We start from the raw sequence: 13,392 nt of genomic DNA, 5'->3' as shown, positions 1-13,392 counted from the left end.
GAACAAAAGACATTTTTAATGCTTTTTACTATCTTCTGGCACTTGGTGGAGGGCTCAGGGACAGCTGGATTGTGGAAAGAAATGAAATTTTGGCCATTATCAATTTGGAATGTAAAAGAAGACCATAAAACCCAAACTATAAGAACAATTTGAGTTCAAGCAATTGGACAGCTTTTATGCTACGTACAACCTTCATCACACAGTCTACTCTGTCATTTCCACAGAGAATAACCACAATTCCATTTCCTCTTTTCCCAAACAAGGGCGGATGTTCAGTTGACATGCATGGTAAGCCGTACTGACTTTGAAATGTTGAAATATTTCTATAAGGGTTAGTAAATAGTCACTGTCCAGAACTTTCTGAGTGTCCCCTCCCTCCAACCAACCTAGCTCTTCCTGCCTGTCCCAAAGGACTCTTCAAGAACTCTCCACAATCTAATAAGCAGAGGCATGAAATTGGGACGGTAGGAGCCCTAAGCGATCCTGCCTGGGTCCTACAGACAATGTCTGTGCTCCGTGCCCCTGCTGTTCAACGGGTGAAATATTTTGAATTATGTCTACCTAAAAGCAACTTTCTTTTCCTGAGAATTGTATTCCTTGCATCTAATTACACCAATATGGTCCACATTAAAAAATGCTTACTTTTTTTGGAATCTGGGTATGATATGCCTCTGCCTTTCAGTTCTGCCTCTCACTAGGTAGATTATTATCTCAGCCTTTTCCACATGACAAGAGAGAGGCTGCTGGTATTTCCTCGGGACACATCCCTAGGGTCTGCAATCCAGAAAGAAGAAAACTCTACCTCTCAGCTTCAGTATGAAAAGATTGCAGAGAAGGATTCTGATTAGTTCTGATTTGGGTCGCAGGCCAACTCTTGGACCGATCACCATGGCCAGAGACATAAGTTCTTACAATTGCCTTTACCTGAATGTTATGTATGAAACCCTCCCCATAAAGCTGAAAGGTTTGCTATATCCTTTTGGGGTTTAATGAGGACCATATTAAAGTATTGCATTAAATATGTATTTCTGGATTACATACTCCGTTTTCATTTACTCATGTTTCCTTTAACGAGTCAGTTCATACGGCTCAGTATTGCTGTCCATTGGCAGATTGCACCATTTCTGGAGGGCGTAGGATCACCAGGGATAATGTTGCTTGCTAAGCTCTTTCTCTGATTCTAATTCTTTAGTTTTTTTTGTTTGTTTTTTGCGGTATGTGGGCCTCTCACTGTTGTGGCCTCTCCCGCTGTGGAGCACAGGCTCCGGATGTGCAGGCTCAGCGGCCATGGCTCACGGGCCCAGCCGCTCCGCGGCATGTGGGATCCGCCCGGACCGGGTCACGAACCCGTGTCCCCTGTATTGGCAGGCGGACTCTCAACCACTGCGACACCAGGGAAGCCCTAATTCTTTAGTTTTAATATTATTATTAGTGTTTTTTTTTTTCACATCCCCAAATTGCATCTGTCCTGAAAAATACCTTTTTCTCCTTCTCCACTTACACAGATTCATAGTAATGGTAATTTTCCTCTGGCTCAGTTGTTCTGAGATCATAGTGAGTTTTCCGATTTCAGCAGTTTCCATAGGATTTTCAAACATCTGCAATTCATTCTGAATTCCTTCTGCCATCTCCCACATTTTTAGTACCTCAAAATTCTTGGACATAGTAGAGACTTAATAAATATCTATTTATTAGCTTTGACTTCCTTCTTGTTTTCAGGCAACAATTGAATCTTACCATTTTCTTTATAAAACATGAAGTGAGGGGAAAAAAATAGAATACTGAAATAGCAACCATTACCAATACAGAACAAGCATCATGTGGAGGAAAACTGTTTTTGCATAAAATTGAAACTGACTGTACTGTGCAGCTTCTGTTATAAGAAGCCTCGAGGACGGAGCAAAAACATCAGGAAGGGGCTTCCCTGGTGACGCAGTGGTTGAGAGTCCGCCTGCCGATGCAGGGGACACGGGTTCGTGCCCCGGTCCGGGAAGATCTCACATGCCGCGGAGCGCCTGGGCCGCTGAGCCTGCGCGTCCGGAGCCTGTGCTCCGCAACGGGAGAGGCCACGACAGTGAGAGGCCCGCGTACCGAAAAAAAAAAAAAAAAAAAAAAAAATCAGGGAGTAGTAATAAGCCCCCATTTTGGATGCAAATCATCTTCCCTTTCATTTAGAGCTTTCAATTTAATTAAGGAATGTACACTGTTCAAATAATGAGACTTTCATCAGTCTGCGTCATTGCAATTTAAATGGGTTTTCTAACAACTGCCTTTAATACCATATGATTATTTTAAGAGCCTTGTGGGTTTTTTTCCATTTATCTAATGGAGGTAATACATAGTTATGGAAGAATGTTACATTCTTGTAACTGACTTGGCAAGCAAGGAGAAAATGTAGTGGGTAAAGCAAATGTTATTTGATCATTTGTTCATTCAGCAGACCTGTGCTGAGCACAGCACACCGTAGAAGTGGGGGTTCCAAATTATCTTAGTAGAACCCAGTGAAGAAATAGCCTTGAATCTGTGACGTGGCTGCAGGGGACTGTGGGGTTTACCAGCACCGAGCCCTTCATTCCACAGATAAGGGCAGTGAAGTTCAAACAGGTGAAGTGAGTTGCTCAAGGTGGTTGCACAGCTGGAACAAGAATCCAGTTCTCATCAGCCAGTTCATTCATGTCTGTAGAAAATCAGTTTTACATTTTACATGTTTTTTAAATTGTGAGAAAACCCAAATCACTTGTAAACTGACTGTTTCACCCCAGAATAACATAAAAACAATATTATACTTGCTGTTTAGTAACTTTTCATGAGTCACACCTGACCCTACCCTTAACCATAAGAATCTATTAAATTCATAATATACCTTGATTATTAAGGTATTTAGCAGTTGTATGAAATAATAAACCTCTGACATTATATTAGATTCGGTCGGGGGGGAGGAGGGAGGAAGAAGGGAAGGAGATGGTCTTTGAAGGATGATAAGGTAGCGCTGCAACAGGGGCTGCAAAGTGGCGCTTAGGCTTCCACTTGCACTATACTCAGGGTAACCCCTCCCAGTGCCCGCTCCTGGGTCTGCCCATCCTACCTGACCCCCTAACCTCCAAGGCCCCACTCTTTTCATGCTTCATTCAGTCTGCCCTGACCTTCATCCAGTCACACAGAGCTTGAAAGGAAAATTTAAAATTTTTTTAAAGAATCTGGTTTACCTTCATTTTTTAAAAAGCTCCCCTAGGGGTTTCCCTGGTGGCGCAGTGGTTGGGAGTCCGCCTGCCGACGCTGGGGACACGGGTTCGTGCCCCGGTCCGGGAAGATTCCACATGCCGCAGAGCAGCTGGGCCCGTGAGCCATGGCCGCTGAGCCTGCGTGTCCAGAGCCTGTGCTCCGCAATGGGAGAGGCCACAACAGTGAGAGGCCCGCGTACCGCAAAAAAAAAAAAAACCTCCCCTAGGTTTAGAAACACATGTAGGAGATGTTCTTTCTTGGGTTTCCCTGGTGGTGCAGTGGTTGAGAATCCGCCTGCCAATGCAGCGGACACGGGTTTGAGCCCTGGTCTGGGAAGACCCCACATGCCCTGGAGCAACTAAGCCCGTGAGACACAACTACTGAGCCTGTGTTCCACAACTACTGAAGCCTGAGCACCTAGAGCCGGTGCTCCGCAACAAGAGAAGCCACCGCAATGAGAAGCCCGTGAACCACAGCGAAGAGTAGGTCTCGCTCCCGGCAGCTAGAGAAAGCCCTTACACAGCAAGAAAGACCCAATGCAGCCAAAAATAAGTAAATTAAATAAATAAATTAAAAACAAGAAAAAGATGTGCTTTCTCGAGACCCCCCTCTCTACCCAGTGCTTGTTCCTCTAGTCTAGGCTGCCTTTCCCCTGGACGTCTTCTAATTCATCCAGAGTACGGCAAGTCTAATCACTGGAAATTTTAAAACCCTTAAGTTTTTCCCTCCCTGGGAGTGAAGGATAACATTCCATCATTCAGGAGGTCAAGTCCCTTTGATAGCTGACACCCTTCCCTCTTTGGCTTTCTGTCTTGCCCTATACATGTTCACGCCCAAGGGCGGCTCCAGCCAAGCCCATCACGCTATCCTCTCTATCCAAAACCCACCCCCGTCATGGCCCTGTCCTAGCTGTTCCCAAAGATGAACTCAAACTAGCTTTAACACTGTTTTACAACTGTTGATTTCCTTGTTGATTCTTAAGGACAATTGCCTCTTATTTTTTATTCCCTGTGCCTTGAATAATATCTGGCTTTAAGCCAATCAACAAATATTTCTTTATTGCTTACTATATGCTGGGAGCTGCGCTCAGGAGGTATAATAGTGAGCCTCTTTCCTTGGGAGCTTCAGCTCAAAGTCAGGGCAGACAGGAAGTGGGGAGAGGATGGGCTAGGAAGAGGGAACACACAAAAGAAACTTTGTAAATGTCCCCTTAAGGAATAAATGAGAGAAAATAATGTCTTCCTCCTTGCAAAACTCAAATTATAATAGGGAAAATAGACAAGTAAATCAGAGTGAATGTGAGGTCCCATTTGAAGAAATAAATACCTTAATGGGTCAAGGAGTAGTGAGAAGACAGACAACGGTAGTCTGTCCCTAGTGTGTGACACTTAGTAAGAGTTCCCAGATGGACAGGTGGGTCAGAGGGAAGAGTTTGTACACAATCAAAGACTTAGGAGACCAGTCTTTAAGACAACTGAAAATTAAATGATATAGTGGAGGCTCTGGATCCACTGGGGGCACAGTGGGAAAGGAGAACGCAGATCCTTGGGGAATTGGTATCCCAGGCCAAGGAGTTTAGACTTTACCATTTTACCTTTATTTATTTATTTATTTATTTGGTCATGCCGCAGAGCATGCGGGATCTTAGTTCCCTGACCAGGGATCAAACCCAGGCCCCCTGCAGTGGAAGCACAGAGTCCTAACCACTGGACTTCCAGGGAATTCCCCTAGACTTTACCATTTAGATGAGTGTTCTTCAATTTGTGTGTCAGCTATTAGTGGGTCATGAAATCAGATTAGTGGGTTGTAATAAGCATTTTAAAGGAATAGATTAGAATAGAAAATGTCAGTGCAATTTCATGAAAAAAGAATAAAATTGGAGGTAGACAGTTTTTCCTGTTACCTCTCTCTGTATTATTACAAATGTGTGTAGATGTGTATATGTGCAGGACTTTTTTTTTTCCTGGCCGCACCATGTGGCTTGCAGGACCTCAGTTCCCCAGCCAGGGATTGAACCCTGACCACGGCCATGAAAGCCTGGAATCCTAACCACTAGACCACCAGGGAACTCCCTGCACAGGACTTTCTTACAGCACATCCATCCTTACCTAACAGATTTGAAAGCCACTGCCACCATTGATGGGAAACCACTGAGGAGTTTAAAGCTGGGACAAGATCAGCTTTTCCATTTGGAAAGATACTGTGGTTTCAGTGAGAATGGATTAAAGGGTCAAGGCCATGTAGGGCTTGGCTTTAAGAATCCAGATAAAAGACAATAAAACAGTGATTCTCGAATGAATATAGACTTGAGAGCTGCAGGATAGATAGATTTGCTGATTCATCCCTCCTTGCCACCTCCACTGCTGCTATTCTTTTTTGGCCCTTATCATTTATTTTATAATCAAAGACTCCTGACTCATCTAGCTACTTTGTGTTCTTGATCAACTTAAATCCATCCATCATACTGCATTGAAAGACACATCTGACCATCCCACTCTCCTGCTTTAAACACTTCAGTGACCATTCATCACCCCACAACCCAACTTTTCCATCCAGCTTCAGTTCTTGCCTCTCCTCTATGGGCTTATTTTCTATACATCACATGCAGATTTTTGCCTCTGTAATTTGTTTCCTGTCGTCCTCTCTGCTAGAAGTGTCTTTCCCATTTCAATTCACCTGGCTTCCTTTAACTCAACCTTTAAGCCTCAATTTAACCATCACTTCCTCCAGGAAGCCTTCCCTGATTTCTCCCAACTGGGCCAAATACCTCCCACTTTTTCTGCCATGGCACTTTGTATAAAATTCTCTCCTGCTTGGAACCATAACTATAATAGCAAATATTAACCAAGTGTTCACCCAGTGCCAAATGCTGAGTTTACTTGCATTGTCTCATTCAGGCCTCATAAAACCCTGATAAGGTTGGTATTATCATTATCTCTATTTTACAAGTGTAGAAACTGAGATTTGGGAAGGCTCAGTCAGTTGCTTAAGCAGCGATGCTAGGTTTTGCAGCCAAGCAGTGTGGCTCTAGAGCTTATGCTTTTAACTATTTGCTACATTAACACTTACTATGATGTGATGACCCACAGGCTCGTGGGTCATTCTCCCCTGAAATGCAAGCAACCTCACTCAAAGGTCACTCGAGCAATTTTATTTCTTTGTGTCTTCACCACCCAGCATAATGCCAGGCAGAGACTTTTTGAACTTTCGTTGAAACCTTTAAATGCTGCAGAGTATGCAAGCCAGGTTAAGTACTGAGAGGAGTCCATTGGATTTGGAAATGAGGTTTATTGACATCTCAGTAAAAACTCGTTTCAATGGAGTGAGACTCTTTTTGTCATGTTCTTCCCTTTAGTCCCAGAAAATATTAGGTGATCCATAATATTTGAGGAGTAAATGTGAGGTGAAGAAATGGAGATCATGTTTTCATGAAGCTTAGCTAAGAAGGAAAAGGGCTGGGGTGGTGGTGAAAGAGGGTTTCTGGAACCAGGAAATTTGTGGGTGAAAAGGGGGTGTTATGTGTTCAGTTAGTTTGCTGGCTTTTTAGAGATAGTTCAAATATTTCAATGTGTTGAATACGCCAGGGGACAGTAGCCAAAAGAGAAGAAGTTAAAGCTCCTGGAACAGGGCATTATTGGAGGAGCCAGAAGAGGAAGCTTCCAAAGCGTGTGTGGGTGGACTAGCTGTGGACGGGCCAGACAGGCTCTTTCCCGGGGATCAGCTCAGCCTTGCCATTTTCCCTGAGCCTTATTTTTCAATTCCAAAAGCAAATAGTACATACTGCCCCCTAAGAGATATTACCTGAAAGAATTCTCTCCTACTTCCTCTTTTTTCCTTTTTTTTTTTTTTTTTTTACTGTCACCATTATTTTATTCATCCATTCACTCAACAAATATTTACTGATACCTACTTTGTGTCCAGCACAAAAGAAGCCTTTCATTTTTTTTTAAAGGGCCATTTAAACACTAAAAAAGCCAAATGTACATGATTCCAGAATGCCAGGCAATCCATTAAATTGAACATATTTGGTTTTAAGCATAACTTTTCCTGTTGTCCTCACCGTTCCCATCCTGCCAAGGGCTGTTCCTCTTTTTTCTTTTTCTTTTTTTTTTTTTTTAATTTTCTAGATCCAGGAAAGACGAATTCAAGCTAAAAGCCTCAGTCCTAGAACTTAAAGGACTGAGAAAAACTCTACTTCCATTTCCAAAGAAAGACTTATGTCAGTGAATTCTGAGCTTTTTCTGTTTAAAGCTTTGTGGGGGGAGACGGGGTGAGGTGGGCACCTAAACGAGGAGGAAGAAGAAGGGGATTTACAGGACTGAGTACGAGAACCGGGTCTGGTGTTGAATCCTCACCGCCTCTTGCTGGTAGAACACAGAGGGCTGGCAGCTGTAACAGGGGATGCAGCTGAGGGTGTAGGTAGCAGTGTAGAAAAGGATGAAGAGATGTGGACCCTCTCATTCCTGCCTCTTCCCCCTAGCCCTCCTCACCACCCCATCCCCCAGACGAGCCCTGGGGAAACACAGGGTTAGACCCTGAGAATCTCGAACAGGATGTAATTACCTTGGCCAATGCTGACAAGAAAGGACGGGGAAATCCCAAGGGCAGTGGCATGAAAGGATGGGGAATTCCAAAAGTCACTCTGTCTTCTCAGGGTGTCTGCTCTGAGGAGCTATTGCTATGTGAAAGAAATTGTTATGCAGAACATATTTATTACCTTGATAGAGGATGACAGCCAAGTGTGTTAAGAACTATAAATGAGGGCTTCCCTGGTGGCGCAGTGGGTAAGAATCCGCCTGCCAATGCAGGGGACATGGGCTTGAGCCCTGGTCTGGGAAGATCCCACATGCCGCAGAGCAACTAAGCCCGTGCGCCACAACTACTGAGCCGGTGTGCCACAACTACTGAAGCCTGCACGCCTAGAGCCCGTGCTCCACAACAAGAGAAACCACTGCAGTGAGAAGCCCTCACACCGCAAGGAAGAGTAGCCCCCGCTCGCCGCAACTAGAGAAAGCTTGCATGCAGCAACAAAGACCAAACGCAGCCAAAAAAAAAAAAGATCTATAAATGAATAAATATAGTTATTGTCTAAAATAATCAAGCAGGGCTTCCCTGGTGGCGCAGTGGTTGTAAGTCCGCCTGCTGATGCAGGGGACGCGGGTTCGTGCCCCGGTCCGGGAAGATCCCACATGCCGCGGAGCGGCTGGGTCCGTGAGCCATGGCCGCTGGGCCTGCGCGTCTGGAGCCTATGCTCCGCAAAGGGAGAGGCCACAGCAGTGAGAGGCCCGCATACCACACAAAAAAATAATAACAATAATAAAAATCAAGCAATTCCTATTTTTATTGCCTACTATTTGTAAGGTCTAATGCTAGCCTCTAGGGAATTAAAAAAAAAAGCCTAAGATGCTATCCTCACCCTTATGTTCCAGTTAGAGAGATGACATAGCATAACAGCCAGTGAGCATCAAAGTCCCACGGTTTTATTTAAGCAATACACACTGCAGATGTTCAGAGAAAAGAAAGTTAGATGATGACCACGAATAGCTAAAGTGAAGAAATCAGATTAATATCACTGACCTTGTATCATAGCACTGTTATATTTTAGGAACCGTGCTATGAAGCAGCCCCGGGCACCAACGTAAGAGGAACTTGCTTCCAGGAGCCTTCTCCTGAGTTACATTAATGTCAAAACCAGCCTGCTGGCAGGCACCCATCTGGAAAAAGGAATAGGTGTGGAGGTCTCTCTTTATGATCAATTGAATTATTCAGATCATCTTACTATAAAACTTGCTTGACTATATCTGAATTGAAAGTTATGGTGGCATCATATAAACAAAGTCAGTTTTGTATAATAAAAAACGCCTCTCTGGAAATTGCCAAAGTTGTGTCCAACATCAAGTTCGCTTGGATTTTAAGGAAGAGACAGCTCTTCATTCCCAGAAAACAAAAGGAGTGATGAGACCAGCAGGTGCTGCCTTGTGAATTCACAGATAAGTACTTGAACCCTCTATAATTTTTCTGTATCAGTGGACATCATTATCAGCTTAAACATATTAAATTAGGAGTAATATATGTTTCCTATTATTTAATAGGAAAAGAAAACCACTAGTGGAAAATCCCTCGAAGCTGGCCAATCTTTTTAATCACATCTGGTGATTTTCTAGTCTGCGGGATTATTGCTTTTGGAGATTTTTTTCAAATCTATTCAAATAGAGAAATTAAAAAAAAGAGGGCAGACTGATTTAGCAAAGAGATTGGCTTAATATTTTGCATACACACTGTGCAGTAAGAGTAGCTGTGAGGTTAAAAGAAAGGCTTTACTCTTTGACCTGTGGCTGGAGAGGTAATTCCTCCTTTAAAAGTCTGATGCGGTTTGGAGAACAGGCTTCTAGAAAGCCCAAGTGAGGGAGTTTTTGATTTATTCGCAGTGAAGAGGATGTCTCACCCCAGTCCGTGTTTGTTTACAATGCTCTCCACAAACGAGAGTGTGTGGCTCTGAATAAAACCAGGCCCAGGTGGCCCAGGAGCCAGGGCAACAGCCTGTATCCGGGCATTCATTTTTCTCACACACGCAGCTGCTACGGTTTTCCGAGAGCCATTGTGACAGGTCTCTGAGGGGCTCCCAAAGCCACTCGCTGTCAGCAACTCCCACAATAGGCCGGTTGTACCTTGAATTCCCTCAGGGCCAAGGGAGTGGTCCTGCACTCAGCAGTTTTGGAGGACCCCTTGCCGGAGTCCAAGGCCAGAGGGAGAGCCCTTGTACTCACTCCATGTCCAGCCACTCTCTCAAGATTAAGTACACATCGTCAACCCTGTCATGAATCAGGCCAATAAAAACCACTTGGAAGGCTCCAAAGCAGTGAAATGTGCAAAGCAGTAGGAGGGGAAGGGACAGACTGAAGCCAGTAAGAGGACTTAGCCAGAGGAGATACAGCAGTTCAAGACAATGCAGGTGATGAATGCCAGCCACAGTCCTTTCACAAAACGTATCACTATATCTATTTTTATAACACCTTTCTCCTTTCTCCCTGATGCTTCTGGAGAAATGGAATATTCTAAATTTCCCTCACCACCTTTTCTGTGGAAAGAGAGGGAGAATCCTAGTCCCATGTCTGTAAGGATCAGAATGGGTTAATTCGTTGAAGGTTATTTGGAATCAGGGACCTTTCTAATGAAATGTCACGCCACCCACTCCCTGCCCTCCAGTGGGAGGTGTGAAGACACAAAACACAAAACACTCACTCTTAGGAGACTTGAGTAAGTCATGTTATTCAGTAAGTTTACGTGAAATATAATAGATTCGAATAACCAAATCCCCAGAAATATGACACATACTTCGCAAGTAGATCTTGGCAAGTCACTGGGTTTTTTCCCCTGGAAGACTTCAGTAGAACATGGCTATTTGTTTCAAGTCTTCAACGCATATCTTCAGCTTGAATCTTTCTCCCGAAATCTCATAAAATTAAAACTGAACCCTCCACTGAGACTGATCACTCACCTCTGCTTTACTTCCCCCTTTATTCTTTATTTAAATAAATAAATAATTTACTCCTTGAGTCATAAGTCGAGCTCCACGAGGGCAGGTTTTGGGGGATCTGACTTATGAACTGAATTCTCAATGCCTAGATTATGCCTGACACGTAGCTGGTCTTCGATAATAAGTGTTGAATACGTGAATGAAAGTTAAAATGTTGAAAGCATTGGATTTTTTTTAAGTTAGAAGATAGCAAATCATTTTATTTCTACTTCATAGAATTCTACGTCATACTTATTCTACTCGCTAGAATAACTTCAAGGGTCAAGCAGTGACTCTTGAAGGTGTAGGGTATATTTGACTAGCGTTTTATTTGGCCAGCATTGTTTGCTTGGGGGTTTTATGTGTTTGTTTGTTCATTTTTCATTTAAATGTAAAAACACTTGGCAAGCATGCACTCCTAGTTTGCCGCAGTCTCTACCACTCCCTATTTTTACACCCTGGTCATAGGGCTTTACACATTTCCTGTTCTTGCCAGCCTCTGAAGACACTGAGTTTGCCAGCTTATACCCTAGTAGAAACTAGTTGACTGATTTGCTTAAACTAAGAGGTGTAGTTTTTCCCACATAATAATTTACATTGTGACTTTGGGCAAATTACTAACGTCTTTGGGTCTCTTTCAACTCTCAAATTCTGTAAAAGCATCTATGCATTGTTTGACAGCCTATGCTCAAAGTCATCTGAACTATTTTGGGAATTCTCAGCTGATATCAAATAAAATGACAATTCCTTATGTGATTCTTTTATTTAAATTTATTTATTTATTTTTGGTTCAGTTGGGTCTTTGTTGCTGCGCGCGGGCTTTCTCTAGCTGTGGCGAGCGGGGGCTTTTCTTCATTGCGGTGCGCGGGCTTCTCTTGCTGCGGAGCGCCGGCTCCAGGCACATGGGCTTCAGTAGTCGTGGCGCGCAGGCTCAGTAGTTGTGACTGGCGGGCTCTAGAGCACAGGCTCAGTAGTTGTGGCGCACGGGTTTAGTTGCTCCGCGGCATGTGGGATGAGGGATTCTCCCGGACCATGGCTCGAACCCGTGTCGCCTGCATTGGCAGGCGGATTCTCAACCACTGCACCACCAGGAAGCCCCAAACAAACGCTTTGAATGCAGCTACTAACATGCTTATGGGGCCCCAAAGTACAAGAAATACTGATGGAACCCTCCCAAATGTTAACATCAGAATAGTAAACGTAAAAAGATTATTTTAAATGACATTGAAAAGAGTACCTATACACAAAGCAAGTAAAAGACACGTATGTAACCAAAGAAAGAAATATGATGATTTTAATTGCTTAAGACTCTTATAAACTTTAAAAGAAATTATTCTTTAAAAAAATTAAAGCACAGGACACTGTAAAAAGAGGGAGAACTAAGACATCCATGATCCTAACAAGAAATGCAAGTTTCTATTTTGCCTGTTACTTTCTTGCTTTGTCTATAGATAGTACATATATTTTTACATTTGCAATTATAGTGATTGAGCAATTCTGTATTTGGCTTTTTTTCGTATAATTACATTCTAAACATTTTCCATGTTGCCACAGAGTCTTCACAATATTTATTTTTAGTGATGGCATAATATTCCATCAAATTGCTTAAACATTCTTATGCTATTGCAATTTTAGTTTATTCTCAGTATATTTTTAAAAAATCTAATTGTCAGCATTACTAACTAAAATTCAGTACTGTGATTTTATTTTTTCATCTTTTCAATATACACTAATTTCACCAATTGGTTAACTATAAAAAGAATCCTCAGGAGTTTCAAAGAGCATGGAAAAGACATATTAAATTAGGATGAATTTCAAGCATTTGATGACAAGTCATAAATCACTCCAACACTTGCTAAAACTGCATGCTTGTAAAGGAGTAGACAGTGGATTCAAAGTGCCTGCATCCTGCCTTTGCTTGACACCAGTATTGCGCCTTGAGGAAACTTGATTCATTTCTCTCTGCCTCTGTCTTCTCATCTGCAAAATGGGATTAGTAATAGTGCCTATCATGTAAGACTGTTCTGAGGATTAAACAAAAAAAAAAACGTTGCATGTTAAACACTTAGAAAAGTGCCTTTCACACTGAAAGTGCTATATAAATGTTATCCTTTTAATGTTAGAATACCTTTACATTTTTTCTCTACCTTACAAGAATTCTACATGCAAGCAAGACAAGTGGTGAGTTTTAAAACTTTAAGGAAAGAAAAAAACAAAGTGAGATAATTTCTTAGCCAGGAGCAACCTCTTCTACTTCTTTTTCTAAGGTGAATTGGTTACAATTCACCTTAGACATTTGTGAACTATCATTCTGTCAGCATAATCATAATAGTAAGAGTAAAGTAAAATAAGCACCACTCAGTGGCATGAAAGGATGAGGAATTCCAAAAGCCACTCTGTCTTCTCAGGGTGTCTGCTCTGAGGAGCTATTGCTGTGTGAAAGAAATCGTTATGCAGAACATATTTATTACCTTGATAGAGGATGACAGCCAAGTGTGTTAAGATCTATAAATGAGGCTTTCCCTGGTGGCGCAGTGGGTAAGAATCCACCTGCCAATGCAGGGGACACGGATTCTAGCCCTGGTCCGGGAAGATCCCACATGCCACGGAGCAACAAAGCCCGTGCGCCACAACTACTGAAGCCCTCACGCCTA

General features: G+C 42.8%; 1 protein-coding gene across 2 annotated transcripts in view; it reads left to right on the top strand.

Annotated features, from left to right (window-relative positions):
• SGK1 (serum/glucocorticoid regulated kinase 1) overlaps positions 1-13,392 on the top strand; it is a 111,241-nt gene that overhangs the window by 31,626 nt on the left and 66,223 nt on the right. The window lies entirely within an intron of this gene.

Source organism: Globicephala melas, chromosome 14, assembly GCF_963455315.2.
Source record: "Globicephala melas chromosome 14, mGloMel1.2, whole genome shotgun sequence".
Classification (NCBI taxonomy): domain Eukaryota; kingdom Metazoa; phylum Chordata; class Mammalia; order Artiodactyla; family Delphinidae; genus Globicephala; species Globicephala melas.
Note: the sequence above shows the minus strand (reverse complement) of the source record. Positions and strands in the feature narration are given on the sequence as shown.